The sequence below is a fragment of the Mesoplodon densirostris genome, chromosome 5 (genome assembly GCF_025265405.1).
Source record: "Mesoplodon densirostris isolate mMesDen1 chromosome 5, mMesDen1 primary haplotype, whole genome shotgun sequence".
Classification (NCBI taxonomy): Eukaryota; Metazoa; Chordata; class Mammalia; order Artiodactyla; family Ziphiidae; genus Mesoplodon; species Mesoplodon densirostris.
In genome coordinates, this window is record NC_082665.1 from 105,658,711 (window position 1) to 105,674,210 (window position 15,500).

Below are 15,500 nucleotides of genomic sequence, written 5' to 3' on the forward strand. Positions count from 1 at the left end.
CTGTCCTGCCAACCTCCCAGAAACCCTCATGCTGGGACCCATCTTGGCTGAGAGATGCATGTGCCAACAGGAAAGACTCTGAGTCAGACCAAATATGTGCCAAGCAAGATGACTGGCAAGAGACGACCTGGAAAGCTAACCTCATCACCATAAAACCTAAGACTGCAAGCCGTGTGGCAGAGCAGTTCTCCTGGGTTCCCTTACCCTACTTCTCTCTGCCTGGGTGCCCCTTCCCAATAAAGTCTTTTTTTTTTTTTTTTTTTTTTTTTGCGGTATGCGGGCCTCTCACTGTTGTGGCCTCTCCCGTTGTGGAGCACAGGCTCCGGATGCGCAGGCTCAGCGGCCATGGCACATGGGCCTAGCCGCTCTGCGGCATGTGGGATCTTCCCGACTGGGGCACGAACCCATGTCCCCTGCATCGGCAGGCGGACTCTCAACCACTGCGCCACCAGGGAAGCCCTTAAAGTCTTTTTTTTTTTTTAAATCTTTATGGACTATAATTGCTTTACAATGGTGTGTTAGTTTCTGCTGTATAACAAAGTGAATCAGCTATACATATACATATATCCCCATATCCCCTCCCTCTTGCATCTCCCTCCCATCCTCCCTATCCCACCCATCCAGGTGGTCACAAAGCACCGAGCTGATCTCCCTGTGCTATGTGGCTGCTTCCCACTAGCTATCTATTTTACATTTGGTAGTGTATATATGTCCATGCTAATAAAGTCTTTTGCTTTGTCAGTAAGTGTGTCTCCTTGGACAATTCATTTCCTAGAGTTAGACAATAGCCCACTCTCGGGCCCTGGAAGGGGACCCCCTTCTGTAACAGCACTATCTGCCACATAGGGTTGCAGATCTTTTTCAGAACACTGGGCGGACTTCCCTAGCAGTCCAGTGGTTAAGACTCTGAGCTTCCAATGCAGGGGGCATGAGTTGGGTCCCTGGTCAGGGAACTAAGATCCAAAATGCCAGACAAAGCGTCAAAAAATTTGATGGAGAAATTAAAACCTTTACAGACAAGCAAAAGCTGAGAGAGTTCAGCACCACCAAACCAGCTTTACAACAAATGCGAAAGGAACTTCTCTAGGCAAGAAACACAACAGAAGGAAAATACCTACATTAACGAACCCAAAACAAGAAAATGGGAATAGGAAAATACATATCGATAATTACCTTAAATGTAAATGGACTAAATGCTCCCACCAAAAGACAAAGATTGGCTGAATGGATACAAAAACAAGACCCATATATATGCTGTCTACAAGAGACCCACTTCAGACCTAGAGACACATACAGATTGAAAGTAAGGGGATGGAAAAAGATATTCCATGCAAATGGAAATCAAAAGAAAGCTGGAGTAGCAACTCTCATATCAGACAAAATAGACTTTAAAATAAAGACTATTAATCTTTGATAAAGGAGGCAGGAATGTACAGTGGAGAAAGGACAGCCTCTTCAATAAGTGGTGCTGGGAAAACTGGACAGGGACATGTAAAAGTATGAGATTAGATCATTCCCTAACACCATACACAAAAATAAGCTCAAAATGGATTAAAGACCTAAATGTAAGGCCAGAAACGATCAAACTCTTAGAGGAAAACATAGGCAGAACACTCTATGACATAAATCACAGCAAGATCCTTTTGGACCCACCTCCTAGAGAAATGGAAATAAAAACAAAGATAAACAAATGGGAAATAATGAAACTTCAAAGCTTTTGCACAGCAAAGGAAACCATAAAGAAGACCAAAACACAACCCTCAGAATGGGAAAAAAATATTTGCAAATGAAGCAACGGACAAAGGATTAATCTCCAAAATTTATAAACAGCTCATGCAGCTCAATAGCAAAAAAACAAACAACCCAATCCAAAAATGGGCAGAAGACTTAAATAGGCATTTCTCCAAAGAACATATACAGACTGCCAACAAACACATGAAAGAATGCTCAACATCATTAATCATTAGAGAAATGCAAACCAAAACTACAATGAGATATCATCTCACACCAGTCAGAATGGCCATCATCAAAAAATCTAGAAACAATAAATGCTGGAGAGGGTGTGGAGAAAAGGGAACACTCTTGCACTGCTGGTGGGAATGTGAATTGGTACAGCCACTATGGAGAACAGTATGGAGGTTCCTTAAAAAACTAAAAATAGAACTACCATATGATCCAGCAATCCCACTACTAGGCATATACCCTGAGAAAACCATAATTCAAAAAGAGACATGTACCAATATGTTCATTGCAGCTCTATTTACAATAGCCCGGAGCTGGAAACAACCTAAGTGTCCATCATCGGATGAATGGATAAAGAAGATGTGGCACATATATACAATGGAATATTACTCAGCCATAAAAAGAAACGAAACTGAGCTATTTGTAATGAGGTGGATAGACCTAGAGTCTGTCATACAGAGTGAAGTAAGTCAGAAAGAGAAAGACAAATACCGTATGCTAACACATATATATGGAATTAAAAAAAATGTCATGAAGAACCTAGGGGTAAAACGGGAATAAAGACACAGACCTAATTGAGAATGGACTTGAGGATATGGGGAAGGGTAAGGGTAAGGCTGTGACAAAGCGAAAGAGAGGCATGGACATGTATACACTACCAAACGTAAGGTAGATAGATAGTGGGAAGCAGCCGCAGAGCACAGGGAGATCAGCTCGGTGCTTTGTGACCGCCTGGAGGGGTGGGATGGGGAGGGTGCGAGGGAGGGAGATGCATGAGGGAAGGGATGTGGGAACAGATGTATATGTATGACTGATTCATTTTGTTATAAAGCAGAAACTAATAAAAAAAAATTAAATACATACTTTAGAAAAGAAAAAAAATAAAAAGGAGGAAATAGTAAAAAAAAAAAAAAGACTATTAGAAGAGACAAAGAAGGACACTACATAATGATCAAGGGATCGATCCAAGAAGAAGATATAACAATTGTAAATATTTATGCACCCAACATAGGAGCACCTCAATACATAAGGCAAATACTAACAGCCATAAAAGGGGAAATTGACAGTAACACACTCATAGTAGGGGACTTCAACACCCCAATTTCACCAATGGACAGATCATCCAAAATGAAAATAAATAAGGAAACACAAGCTTTAAATGATACATTAAACAAGATGTACTTAATTGATATTTATAGGATATTCCATCCAAAAACAACAGAATACACATTTTTCTCAAGTGCTCATGGAACATTCTCCAGGATAGATCATATCTTGGGTCACAAATTAAGCCTTGGTAAATTTAAGAAAATTGAAATTGTATCAAGTATCTTTTCCAACCACAATGCTTTGAGACTAGGTATCAATTACAGGAAAAGATCTGTAAAAAATACAAACACATGGAGGCTAAACAATACACTACTTAATAACGAAGTGATCATTGAAGAAAACAAAGAGGAAATAAAAAATTACCTACAAACAAATGACAATGGAGACACGACAACCCAAAACCTATGGGATGCAGCAAAAGCAGTTCTAAGAGGGAAGTTTATAGCAATACAATCCCACCTTAAGAAACAGGAAACATCATGAGTAAACAAACTGACCTTGCACCTAAAGCAATTAGAGAAAGAAGAACAAAAAACCCCCAAAGTTAGCAGAAGGAAAGAAATCATAAAGATCAGATCAGAAATAAATGAAAAAGAAATGAAGGAAACGATAGCAAAGATCAATAAAACTAAAAGCTGGTTCTTTGAGAAGATAAACAAAATTGATAAACCATTAGCCAGACTCATTAAGAAAAAAAGGGAGAAGATTCAAATCAATAGAATTAGAAATGAAAAAGGAGAAGTAACAACTGACACTGCAGAAATACAAAAGATCATGAGAGATTATTACAAGCAACTCTATGCCAATAAAATGGACAACCTGGAAGAAATGGACAAATTCTTAGAAATGCACAACCTGCCAAGACTGAATCAGGAAGAAATAGAAAATATGAACAGACCAATCACAAGCACTGAAATTGAAACTGTGATCAAAAATCTTCCAACAAACAAAAGCCCAGGACCAGATGGCTTCACAGGCGAATTCTATCAAGCATTTAGAGAAGAGCTAACACCTATCCTTCTCAAACTCTTCCAAAATATAGCAGAGGGAGGAACACTCCCAAACTCATTCTACGAGGCCACCATCACCTTGATACCAAAACCAGGCAAGGATGTCACAAAGAAAGAAAACTACAGGCCAGTATCACTGATGAACATAGATGCAAAGATCCTCAACAAAATACTAGCAAACAGAATCCAACAGCACATTAAAAGGATCATATGCCAAGATCAAGTGGGGTTTATTCCAGGAATGCATGGATTCTTCAATATACGCAAATCAATCAACGTGATACACTATATTAACAAATTGAAGGAGAAAAACCATGCAAATCAATCAACGTGATACACTATATTAACAAATTGAAGGAGAAAAACCATATGATCATCTCAATAGATGCAGAGAAAGCTTTCGACAAAATTCAACACCCATTTGTGATAAAAACCCTGCAGAAAGTAGGCATAGAGGGAACTTTCCTCAACATTATAAAGGCCATATATGACAAACCCATAGCCAACATCGTCCTCAATGGTGAAAAACTGAAACCATTTCCACTAAGATCAGGAACAAGACAAGGCTGCCCACTCTTACCACTCTTATTCAACACAGTTTTGGAAGTTTTAGCCACAGCAATCAGAGAAGAAAAGGAAATAAAAGGAATCCAAATGGGAAAAGAAGAAGTAAAGCTGTCACTGTGTGCAGATGACATGATACTATACATAGAGAATCCTAAAGATGCCACCAGAAAACTACTAGAGCTAATCAATGAATTTGTTAAAGTAGCAGGATAAAAATTAATGCACAGAAATCTCTCGCATTCCTGTACACTAATGATGAAAAATCTGAAAGTGAAATCAAGAAAACACTCCCATTTACCATTGCAACAAAAAGAATAAAATATCTAGGAATAAACCTACCTAAGGGGACAAAAGACCTGTATGCAGAAAATTATAAGACACTAATGAAAGAAATTAAAGATGATACAAATAGATGGAGAGATATACCATGTTCCTGGATTGGAAGAATCAATATTGTGAAAATGACTCTACTACCCAAAGCAATCTACAGATTCAATGCAATCCCTACCAAACTACCACTGGCATTTTTCACAGAACTAGAACAAAAAATTTCACAATTTGTATGGAAACACAGAAGACCCCGAATAGCCAAAGCAATCTTGAGAACGAAAAACGGAGCTGGAGGAATCAGGCTCCCTGACTTCAGACTATACTACAAAGCTACAGTAATCAAGACAGTATGGTACTGGCACAAAAACAGAAAGATAGATCAATGGAACAGGATAGAAAGCCCAGATATAAACCCATGCACATATGGTCACCTTATCTTTGATAAAGGAGGCAGGAATGTACAGTGGAGAAAGGACAGTCTCTTCAATAAGTGGTGCTGGGAAAACTGGACAGGTACATGTAAAAGTATGAGATTAGATCACTCTCTAACACCATACACAAAAATAAGCTCAAAATGGATTAAAGACCTAAATGTAAGGCCAGAAACGATCAAACTCTTAGAGGAAAACATAGGCAGAACACTCTATGACATAAATCACAGCAAGATCCTTTTGGACCCACCTCCTAGAGTAATGGAAATAAAAACAAAAATAAACAAATGAGACCTAATGAAACTGAAAATGTTTTGCACAGCAAATGAAGCCATAAACAAGACCAAAAGACAACCCTCAGAATGGGAGAAAATATTTGCAAATGAAGCAACTGACAAAGGATTAATCTCCAAAGTTTATAAACAGCTCATGAAGCTCAGTAGCAAAAAAACAAACAACCCAATCCAAAAATGGGCAGAAGACCTAAATAGACATTTCTCCAAAGAAGATATACAGACTGCCAACAAACACATGAAAGAATGCTCAACATCATTAATCATTAGAGAAATGCAAATCAAAACTACAATGAGATATCATCTCACACCAGTCAGAATGGCCATCATCAAAAAATCTAGAAACAATAAATGCTGGAGAGGGTGTGGAGAAAAGGGAACACTCTTGCACTGTTGGTGGGAATGTGAATTGGTACAGCCACTATGGAGAACAGTATGAAGGTTCCTTAAAAAACTACAAATAGAACTACTATATGACCCAGCAATCCCACTACTGGGCATATACCCTGAGAAAACCATAATTCAAAAAGAGTCATGTACCAAAATGTTCATTGCAGCTCTATTTACAATAGCCAGGACATGGAAACAACCTAAGTGTCCATCGTCGGATGAATGGATAAAGAAGATGTGGTACATATGTACAATGGCATATTACTCAGCCATAAAAAGAAACGATATTGAGCTATTTGTAATGAGGTGGATAGACCTAGAGTCTGTCATACAGAGTGAAGTAAGTCAGAAAGAGAAAGACAAATACCGTATGCTAACACATATATATGGAATTTAAGGAAAAAAATGTCATGAAGAACCTAAGGGTAAAACAGGAATAAAGACACAGACCTACTTGAGAATGGACTTGAGGATATGGGGAGGGGGAAGGGTAAGCTGTGACAAAGCGAAAGAGCGGCATGGACATATATACACTACCAAACGTAAGGTTGATAGCTAGTGGGAAGCAGCCGCACAGCACAGGGAGATCAGCTTGGTGCTTTGTGACCACCTGGAGGTGTGGGATAGGGAGGGTGGGAGGGAGGGAGACGCAAGAGGGAAGGGATATGGGAACAGATGTATATGTATAACTGAATCACTTTGTTATAAAACAGAAACTAATACAGCATTGAGAAGCAATTATACTCCAATAAAGTTGTAAAAAAAAAAAGTTAAAAAAAAGAATAACACTAAGCATTTAATTCTCAACAAGAGACAAGACTCCCACTCAATTTACTTTCAAGAAAATATCATTTTAACCAGGAAGTGAATTTGTATACCATATTGTTAGCAACGGCAGTATTACAAGGGTATTAACCAATAATGAACAAGTAGATAATTAGCCAGCATTTGAATCCTTCCTGCCTACTAGGTTCTGTTTAAATGAGTTATTTTACATTCTCACAAAAGGAAGTATAGATTTAGAAAGGGCCCTCTTGCAAAAATATTATTAAGGGAAATTTAATGAATAAACATAAAGATTCCTTGTAGATTAGAGCTAAAAGTTGGACGATGAGCTTTTCCCAGATTCAGATGAACAGATAGGAAGAACCTTGCAAAACAGGTGAGAGTTACAGGCTGCTCAGTTAGTTGTAGACAATGCAAGAGAGTCCTCTCCCTGGATTAGCAGAAAGCGGTCAAGGTAAGGCTGTTTTATTATCCACAGTGCAGACCACAGAGACAGCAATTTAAAAGTGTTCAGTGTATGAAAGAAAACCATGGATTTTCAATCTTTTCATAGATGTCTTCCCAAATCTGGTATCATATCCAGAAAGCTGGCTAACAAATAAAGGAGGATTTGGGATACTAGTTTTGTTAATTTAGCTCTAAAATACACGGGCAATCTTACATTCAGGTTCATATTTTTTCTTTTAAAATAGGATATCATTTCAATAAGAATCTAAATTTTTAGTTCCCTCTCTTAACTATATTTGACCAGCGACTAGAATATATTTTTCATTTCAGTCAATATACAGAAGTAAATACCAGTCCCTGGATTCCAACCAAAGCTCTTTCTTCACATTTTCTATGTAATGTTGAACTAATTACTGTGGCAGTTACTACACTACCAAAGCTCTTTCTTCACATTTTTTATGTAATGTTGAACTAATTACTATGGCAGTTAATGTTACATTGCATCCCTTTCTAGTTCCTCCTCTGTGATGTTACTGTGCCAGGAACACTCACTGGACTTTGAGCTCCAGCCTTATTCATCTTTGAATCCACAACATGCAATACCTTCAGAAAGAGTAACCACCATTATTAACAAAACTCCCTCTCACTGTAAAACTTGCTTATACTTGTGAAATGAATTGTGCTCTTTCCAACTCTATTGATCTATTGTTAGTATGGTGTACTGTAGAGTCTCTTATTTCATGACAATCTAGTATAGTGATGGAAAAATAACACTGACTTAAGGTGCAGGTATGGGCTTTATCATTTTATACAGAATGATAACGTCCCTCTAATTTATAGACTTTGTCATGCATGAGATGACCTCATGGGCTTGCTGAAATGCTTAGGCATGGACTTGGTTATGTCAACCCATATTCTTGTGGCCACAGGTCAGACAGTTGGTGTCAGGGTGGAGAGAGAGTCCTCTGTGAATCAAGTTTGATGGAATACAACACCCATGTTTTTGAGAATGTATGGGAAGGATCCACAGCAGATCTGGGGACTGTTTTAATAAGAGTCGGCAGTTAACTGCACTGTATACCAGTGTTTTGCTAAGGTTTAGATGGATTAGTTCTGGTGCAGTGGCTTTAAAAACTGATCACAACCCACAGGAAAAATGTTTACATAATAATACTTACACACATATACTGTGATTTATAATAAGAAATATATATTTGGTCTTCATCCTGCTTCTGGCACAGAGCTCCTAAAACCCTTTAAATTTCTTGTGATAGAGTGTCTTGATATTTATAACAAACCCCTTTCAACCACACTTGAGTTTATGTTAATGAGGTAACTATTAGGAAGCACCTACTGCCAGCCAGTCTCTCAGAAGCACAGGTGACAACCTGGGTTTGCAATTGGCCTCTGAAGGGGCATGGGAGCAGTCTTATAAGGCTGAGCCCTCAATGTTTGGCATCTGATGCTATCTCCAAGTAGACAGTACAGAATTAATTGTTTGTTGGTGTTGGGGAAAAAATATACAACAGATGTACGTATAACTGAAAAATGTTTGTGTGATTTTGGTTTTTTGTTTGTTTGTTTGTGTGTTTGCAATACGCGGGCCTCTCACTGTTGTGGCCTCTCCCGTTGCGGAGCACAGGCTCCGGATGCGCGGGCTCAGCGGCCATGGCTCACGGGCCCAGCCGCTCCACGGCATGTGGGATCTTCCCGGACTGGGGCACGAACCCGTGTCCCCTGCATCGGCAGGCAGACTCTCAACCACTGCACCACCAGGGAAGCCCCTGTTTGTGTGATTTTGTGATGGGATACATTCTATTTTTAAATTCTATCCCATTCCCTTCTGTTTATTTATTTATATTTTTAAAATGCTGGTGAACCCACCAAACTGAGTTCACTATCACCATTGTGACCTGTAATTTGAAAACCTCTTAAAGAGTGAAAAGAATGCAAACTGAGGTGTGAGAGGTAAATCTGGGTGGGAATCCCTGGCTTACTTTTAAAGAAGTGACCTTGGGTAGCACCTTAGTTCTCTATCAGTAAAATAGGGGTATTACAACTACATCAGAAGGTTTTTGTGGTAATTAGAGATAGTGTATTAAAATGCTTAGCACAAAGAAAAGAATAAATGACATTTATGGTTGGCTCTTTAATATCTACTGTGTGGGGATTAAAATAGGTAATTATGTGAAGCACTCAACATGCTGACCTTCAGTAATTGCTGGATAGTTGCTACTGGACCCCGTATTTCTCACTAGCTGGGAGATGTTGGCTGTCACTTAATCTCCCTGGGCATCCATTTCCTTCTGTGTAAAATGAGGGAGATGTTTCATTTGGCTATGAAACATTTCTCTGCTTATAATATTAAATACCAACATAAGTGCTATTGCTTCCAGTTTTGAGATGAAAGCTCAATTGTAGCCAGAGTACTTTTGGGAAAATTTTACATTAAGCTTCCTGAAAGCTCTAGGAGGAAGAGAGCATATTCAAATAAATGCTTGCTTTTTTCAAATATTGGTCCTTTGATTCAAATAATGGACTGAGAAAACTGACCGCAGACCAACCCACCAATTGCTGCTTTATTTCTTTGTTAGGGTTTCCTTATGAGCCTCAGTGAATTATACAGTGAGGTGATTTTATTTTATTTATTTATTTATTTTTTGCAGTACACGGACCTCTCACTGTTGTGGCCTCTCCCGTTGCGGAGCACAGGCTCCGGATGCGCAGGCTCAGTGGCCATGGCTCACGGGCCCAGCCGCTCCACGGCATGTGGGATCTTCCCGGACCGGGGCATGAACCCGTGTCCCCTGCATCGGCAGGCGGACTCTCAACCACCGCGCCACCAGGGAAGCCCCCAGTGAGGTGACTTTAAAGCAGAGCACTAAGTTTCTTATGAAGTCACATCCTGTTTCCCTTCAGTCACCCTGACCTGGGGATGCCCCAGGGCACCAAAGAAGGGATTTTCTCAGTCAACTGCTTTAAAAGGGAACCAACCCATAAACTACTCTGTTGGGAGGCCAATCAGGTGGGAGACTCCCTCCTCCTGTACGTTCCTTTTATTCTGAAGAAAAAGGGTGGCAGTGAAGGCAGGCAGGCTGGCAGCTGCTCCAGGCCCAGCGTCACTCCCTGACCCCCAGCTCCACCCTAGCCACTCTCTGGTTTCAAAATGACACCAACCCACATGCAGGTTTTCTAGGATCACCTTTAATGATGACTTCCTGTATCTTCTCAGCAACATAGAATCTGTTTTGTCTCCCCATATTTTGAAGAAAGACATATTTTCAAAATTTGAAAAAAAAATAGGTGAAGTGCCAAACCTGAAGGAATTTTTTGTAAAAAAGAATTCATTTCAATTTGTCTGAAGAATCTATCTTTTTTAAACTTATATTTTAAAAATTATCAAGAGGTAATTTTCAATTGATTATTAACATTTTTTTTCTTCCCCAAAGGAGAGAGAGCAACATTGAAACAGAATCAAATTTTTCCCTCAATTTAGGTGATTTCCCTTTATGATTTTAGGAATGCTTGGAGAGCAATTCCAGCTCCAACTCTTTTAAAGAGATGGTATCTGGTAATTTAAGGTAAAAGTATGATTTATTATATTATCACATTTCTTAAAAAGGAAAGCTGCTAGACCTAATTCTGAGAGAGAAAAGGTAAGGCAGATAAGGAGCTGAACCACCCTCTTCATTTAAAGCGTGAAGAGTGATCATTGAAAGAAGCGTTTAAGGTTATTAAGTCTTTTCTGGGATTGTAAATTAATTATGAAAATCTGAGAAAGTAAAAGAAGTATGACAAGTAAGAATCACTGAATAATTATAGAATGGCACAGCTTAGAGGAGGAGAGCAGGAAGGAAAGGAAACCTCTCCAAAGGGCAGTCACCCCCAGCCTCAGTCTAGGGTGGCCTTAGAAACACTCTGTTTCCCAGAGTGAAAAACATCAGCCTTGGGAAAGAGTAGCCTCCCCTCTCCACTGCTGGTACTGCCGGGAAAGGGGAAACCCCACCCCCTCGATTTTTGAGATTCAGTGGGTTCTGATGTGGAGAATAAGAAGGACTTCTGAAGAACAGGAACCACCTAGAGAATCTATCTTTCAAGTGAATTCCTACCCGGCTGGTCTGTCCTATTTGCTCCCTCTCGTTGGCCTTTTTCCAGCACATCTTTTCGTACACTTCACTGGCATTGCCTAAAGAAGCCACTACCTAAAGATTCCTTTAGATAATAGGGCAGTCAGTCCGTTTTAAAAGATGGCAAGTGTTTGCAGGAGGGTTAAGGGGCTGAGTCAGTCACTCAGCCATGCATTGCTGTGAACTAGCTCATTCAGATTTCTCCCACTTCTAGTCCAGATCAGCTGCATTGGGAAGAGACTTCCAAGAGGGAGGGGAGGGGTGGCGAGGTAAGAGGAAGGTTTTAGGACATTTTATAGACTGAAGCCCTTTGGAGGGCTTGAGGAGACAGTCATAACTGGTCCTGAAGCTTTGTGGAAAGGGGAAATGACTAGGGAAAGATAAGGAAATGGGTCCCAGATGAAAACTTTACAAATTTTTCCAGGGTCTCTTTTATCTAAGATCTTGAGTTTCACAGCTAGACTTGTTAGTAATTAGTTCAATGTTCTTACTGGTTAAATTGGCTTTTATAGGCTGGACTAATACTCTAAACATTACTTATAGTATTTGTTTATGGGGGAAATGTCTTCTTAAAAAACTGCAAACATGGCAATGTTGTTTTACCAATGATATGCAAGTCTGTAGTTCTGTTAAAAATATCAGAGAGTGAGAAACATGTCACAAGATACCTTTCTCCCATTCCCAAACCAAGAAAATGTGGAGGAAATAAGTAAGCCAAGGACGTTGAAAAGAAATTGTCCATACATCCTGAATTTTCTCAGGCTGTTTGATTTCATGTGATTTTAACTTTAATGCATAAATGTTAACGTAACAATTTTTACATGTCTGTAAATCTTGCTTAACTCATAAATAAAATCACAAATTTGAAAAATGCTTTATTAGATTTGCAAAAGTGCCCTAACCTAGTTAATTTCCAAATAACCTCAAGGCCAACTGGTTGACTCTTGCTGGTGTGGGGAGGAGTATAGCCCAGCTAACAGAAAGAGAGTGTGTAGGTTACTGTTATAGATCCACAAGACCACAAATGCTGGACTCAGCCTGCATAAGTCCTCACTTTCTACTGTTCCCCCGAGTACTCTATATTGTCCAACAAATTCATTCAATGAAGATTCCAAGATGGAAACCTTGAATGTATTTTCACTATCTTCTTTTCCCTCCCTATTAAATCTATGCCCTTATTTCTCTGCCTTGATCTATTCCTTCATTCATCAAACTTTCTCTGACAGTCTAGAGCATTCCAGGCACTGGGGAGAACACCTGGACTAATGGGTATGAGCTCTGCCCATCTCCTTTTTTGCCATTGCCATTAGTAGGCATTCAACATCGAAGTCTCACCTGGACTGTGACAACTGCTGGCAGCTGGTCAGCCTGCCTTTCTTCATCTAATTTACTCTTCATTGCTGTACCAATGTCAAACTGATACACAAGTGCCCTTGCTGGCAACAACCCTCAACCAAAGCCTTCAGCAACCTGTCTTTGGTCTACCTTCCCAGCTTTCTTGGACTATTCCCAGAATAGCCTATGCTCCCTTCAGACTTCTGAGGCTTTACATTCTTCCCCATCCTGGAATGCCCTTCTCTATCTTATCCACCTTTCAGAGTTGTATTTATTCTTTAAAATTAAGTTCAGGGACTTCCCTGGTGGTCCAGTGGTAAAGAATCTGCCTTCCAGTGCAGGGGATATGGGTTCGATCCCTGGTCGGGAAACTAAGATCCCATGTGCCATGGGGCAACTAAGCCCGCGTGCCACAAGTACTGAGCTCATGTGCCTCAGTGAGAGAGCCCGTGTGCCACAACTACAGAGCCCATGCACCTTGGAGCCCATGTGCCTTGGAGCCCGTGTGACACAACTAGAGAGAAGCCCGCGCGTGGCAATGAAGACACCACGTGCCACGACTAAGACCCGACGAAGCCAAAAAATATAAAGAAAAATAAACAAATTAAAAAAAAACTCTTAAAAAAATTAAGTTCAAATGCCACCTCCTTTGGAAAAAAACACCCCGACATACTTGCTATGAACTGTTCCCTCTTCTGCCTTCTAACACATTATATTCCTTTTACTAGAGGTAGGTCATTCTGCTTTATATTATAAATTATTGGAAATATGTTGTTTCCCCCATGAAACTTGTAAGTTTCCTGAGCTTAGGCCCCATGTTAGAATTGTTTCCCATATGTGACCCATAGCAATTGCTTTGATATATATTAAATTGAGCTGAATAAGCCACCCAAATTGGATATATCAAATATTTTAGTCATGTCCATTTTTTTTTTTTTTTTTTTTTTTTGCGGTACACGGGCCTCTCACTGTTGTGGACTCTCCCACTGCGGAGCACAGGCTCCAGATGCACAGGCTCAGTGGCCATGGCTCACAGGCCTAGCCGCTCCGCAGCATGTGGGATCTTCCCAGACTGGGGCACGAACCCATGTCCCCTGCATCGGCAGGCGGACTCTCAACCACTGCGCCACCAGGGAAGCCCTCCATTTTTTATTGATGAGGGAGCAAAGCCAACAGTGGTCTTACTGTTAATCTCTCTTTTTTCTCATGTAGTTCCCTCAGTGAAAAATACATTCTCATACATTAATTTAGTCACATCCTCACTCTCCTGCATTTTGGACTCTGTATTAGCCTAAGAGATCCATATCTACCTTAATGATTTCTTCTTCATCCCAATGGCCTATGAATATAGCCTCTAGGCCAGTGTGACCAAAAGTGCAGTCCCTTGTACCACCTGCATTCTAGTCACCAAATGCATAAGTTAAAAAGTCATATTCTGGGGCTTCCCTGGTGGTGCAAGTGGTTAAGAATCTGCCGGGGACACGGGTTTGAGCCCTGGTCCGGGAAGAGCCCACGTGCCGCAGAGCAATGAAGCCTGTGTGCCACAACTACTAAGCCTGTGCTCTAGAGCCAGCGAGCCACAACTACTGAAACCTGAGCGCCTAGAGCCTGTGCTCTGCAATGAGAAGCCACTGCAAGGAGAAGCCCGTGCACCGCAACAAAGAGTAGCCCCTGCTCACTGCAACTAGAGAAGGCCCGTGTGCAGCAATGAACACCCACTGCAGCCAAAAATAAATAAATAAATAAGATAAAATTTTTTTTAAAAAGTCATATTCCTGGACCCTAACCTGGACCTCCTGAATCAGTGTCTCTATGGGTGAAGCCTGAAAATCTGCATTATGAATAAGCTTCTCAGGGTTGTAGTACACAGGAAACCTTGAGAATCTTCATTCTAGATATTGTTCAGAGAGCTTGGCTGCGGAGATCAAGATTTGGTGGATTCTTTGAATCTCTAAGAATAACCAGACTTTAAACATCACAGAAAGTGAACAGTGAAATGTGCTTATGGTTCACATAGTTCTCTTGGTGAGAAACAGAAAGGTAAATGAAAGATTTTGGGATTCAGAAGAGTGAGAAAGCAAAAAACTAAATTTGGCCCTGATCTCTTATCATTTGGCAAAAAGATACATATTCGAGATTAGGAGAAGCTATTTAATTTAAGACCTGAATCCAACCCTCCTTCAGCTTCTTTTCATCTTTTACACAAAACATTCTATCTGTAAACATAGGATTAAATGGGAAACTAACATTACTAAGAATCTTCTGTATGTCAGGCATCATGCTAGGTGCTTTCCATATATTTCTCATTTAATCAGCCACCTGTGAGGTTACTTTATTTAACTCCATTTTGCAGAAGAGGAAATTTAGGGGATGAAAGGCTAAGTAAACTGCTAGTTAGGTAGATTAAGTAAGTTATCCAGTAGACAGGTTAAATTAGATAGATTAGGAAACTGCTAGATTAAGTAAACTGCTAATTTCAGATTGCAGTTCGATCATTTACTAGTTGTGTTAGACTTGGGGAAACTCACTTAGCTCCTCAGAGCCTCAACAGCATCACAGATAAAACAAAGGAGACATCACCTTCCTCACAAGGTATTGAGGACTTGAGATGAAATCAGGTACACACAGCACCCAGCACAATGTCTGGCCCTCAGTCAGTGTTAGCAACCCTTCTCTCACCTCTCTGTTCTCTTCCTGCCTTAACTTTTTTTG

The 15,500-nt window shown here is 40.1% G+C and overlaps 1 protein-coding gene across 1 annotated transcript in view; it reads right to left on the reverse strand.

The window, feature by feature from the left end:
* Window positions 1-15,500, reverse strand: part of MCF2L2 (MCF.2 cell line derived transforming sequence-like 2) — a 242,370-nt gene that overhangs the window by 90,080 nt on the left and 136,790 nt on the right.